The following is a 2,731-nucleotide window of genomic DNA, read 5'->3' on the forward strand; positions in this document are numbered from 1 at the left end:
TGGCGTCATAATCTGCCGTCCTCCTTCCGCCAGTCTTGCTTTCAGGTGTATCTCATTTTAAAGCAAAGAGAATGATGAGTGGTGGGTGAAGAGTTCAAACAGCTGTGGCAGATAGACGGTATTCCCGTCTTCCTTACCACTCCGTACCAAAGTGCGTGGCATGGCTACGCCCATCACTAGGTCTTATTATTGGGGTAGGGCTTATATTTAACAATGCATAAAAATCCTGCTAGGGCTTATTTTTGGGGTAGGTCTTATTTTGGGGGAAACACAGTATCTAAGTAGCATTATAATACCATTTAACGCAGATGACCCACATTTAACCCTCTTGCTTAAAACCTTTCCATGGCTCTCCACTGTGCTCAGGATCCAGCCCAGGTTTAAGCAGGTCTTTTTTTTTTTTTTTTTAATCTAGTCTTAGCCCCACTTATTGCTATGTTTTTGCATGTTGAAGCTCGCCCCTTCTTGCTCCCTGCGTTTTCTTTTGGCTTTCTTTACAAAGTTTACATAAGCATTATGAAATTAACCTATTTGGAGCTCTAATAATGATGGATAATGGCACACCTGGGAGTAAAGAGGCAAGAGCTTTTTTTGAGATATTCTCAAGCTGTCACCCTTGGTGGAGTGCATCATAGCTCACAGCAACCTCCAACTCTTAGGCTCAAGTGATCCTCTTGCCTCAGTTTTTCTATTTTTAGTAGAGACGAGGTCTTGCTTTTGCTCAGGCTGGTCTTGAACTCCTGAGCTCAAGCAATCCACCTACTTCGGCTTCCCAGGGCTAGGATTACAGGCGTCAGCCACCGTGCCCGGCCCTGCCAAGAGCTTTTGTTGAAAAATTTCATTTCCAATCAGGCACTGACTTCTTCCCACCCAAGCCTTCAATTATTGCTGTTCTAACATTGAAAAAAAAAATCAAGTATAAAAATCACACAAGAGGTAGTAAAATCAGCCTAACTATAATTGAAAAAGAAAAACAAATTTACTCTTAAAATGAGAAATTAAAATTAGATAACCTCTAAAGCAGGGGTTTGGGGAATGTGGATTGGGGAAAAAGTTAAACCTTTACTTTCACCAACTTCCAACTGAAATACAAAATTTCTTTCAATATGAATATAGGCAACAATGCACAGTGGTATCAGCAGTAGCTGTAACTTTAGCACCAAAAGAAATCAGACATTTAGATATTAAATTTGCTATAGATAGCGCAAAGCCTTAAGTTAAAATTACTTTGAAATTCTAGTAGTTTTATAACCACCACTCAGTCTTTCAATCACAATCTCAATCTCAGTCACAAAATTTTGAAAATATTTTAGTAACTATTTTAATATATTCATTTCTTTTGCAATCCTTCATATTTAGTTTTATGCATATGAAACATTAATTCTGAGAAGGGGTCTCTAGGCTTTGCTGAATCACCAAAAAAGGTACTTGGCACAAAAAAGATTAAGAATCCTATATGAAACAAAGAGGTCATGTGAGAGCCAAACTAGCTCCATTTTGTTGTTTACAGCACAAGCTCCATTCTTGGCTGTTTACAGCACAAGCCCCATTCCTGGCTGTTTACTGCATAAGTTCCATTCCTAGCCCTTCCACCCCAACCTCTGCCAGTGAAACCTGCAGGGCCACTCCCTGCTGCCTCTCCCCCACCCTAGGTTGCACAGCCACTAAGCCGTAAACTGAGTCACCTTAGGCAAACAGCTGCTATAATAAACAATAAGTTTCTATTACCTTAAAATACAGGTAATCAGGCTGCACCAACTCTAGTCCCCAGTTAAGGGACCCCCCACCCCTCACCTGTACCAATCCAAATTTACCTTTACTAGTGAAATCATCAGCTACCAATGCAAATCCTCCTTTACTTCCTCCTTTACTAATGAAATCACCAACCACCAATCAAGAGTGTACTCGTAATGGACCCTACCCTTCTTGCTTTCTGAACCCCATAAAAACTTGCTCCACCCCGAGTTCGAGGCTCTTCCTCGGCTTGCATGCCAGGAGAGACCAGACCCGGGTCTGAATAAAACCTCACCTCATGCCTTTTACATCGAAGAGTGTCTCAGATTCGTCTGTTGGGACTATTTGGGAGAATAATTTTCAGGCATAACAGTCATTAATATCACAAGAAGAGAATACTTCAGGGTGAAATGTACGAAACTAGCTTCAACAATAACACAGTTCAGAAAAGGCCTATAAACTGTGTTTCAGAATTTATAATAGTCCTATTACTTGGCTCCCAAAAGAAAGCTTTATTTCCTACTATCCTAGTCTTTATCTTGCTCCTACCCTTCAGGACACGGAAGTAGTCAAGGACAGAAAGATAACACGGAAACTCCTGCTGTGGATGCTGCTAAGCAAACATCACGCTCTGAGCAACCAGACACCTGGTGTGCAGGGCTGCAGAGCACAGCAAGTTCCTAGAGGCTGGAGGGCAAACCTGCATTTAGAGGATGGTGATAAGATGACCAAACATTGTCATTTAAAAGTTTACCCTAGCCCTGTGCAGTGACTCATGCCTATAATCCTAGCACTGGGAGGCCAAGGTGGGTGGATTGCTTGAGCTCAGGAGCTGGGGACCAGCCTGAGCAAGAGCAAGACTCTATCTTGACTAAAACCAGAAAAACCAGCTGGGTATTGGGGCAGGCACCTGTAGTCCCAGTTACTCGGGAGGCTGAGGCAGGAAGATCAGTTGAACCCAGGAGTTTGAGGTTGCTGTGAGCTAGGTTGATGCCAT

The sequence above is a fragment of the Otolemur garnettii genome, unplaced genomic scaffold (genome assembly GCF_000181295.1).
Source record: "Otolemur garnettii isolate 467f Iridium unplaced genomic scaffold, OtoGar3 scaffold00066, whole genome shotgun sequence".
Taxonomy (NCBI): Eukaryota; Metazoa; Chordata; class Mammalia; order Primates; family Galagidae; genus Otolemur; species Otolemur garnettii.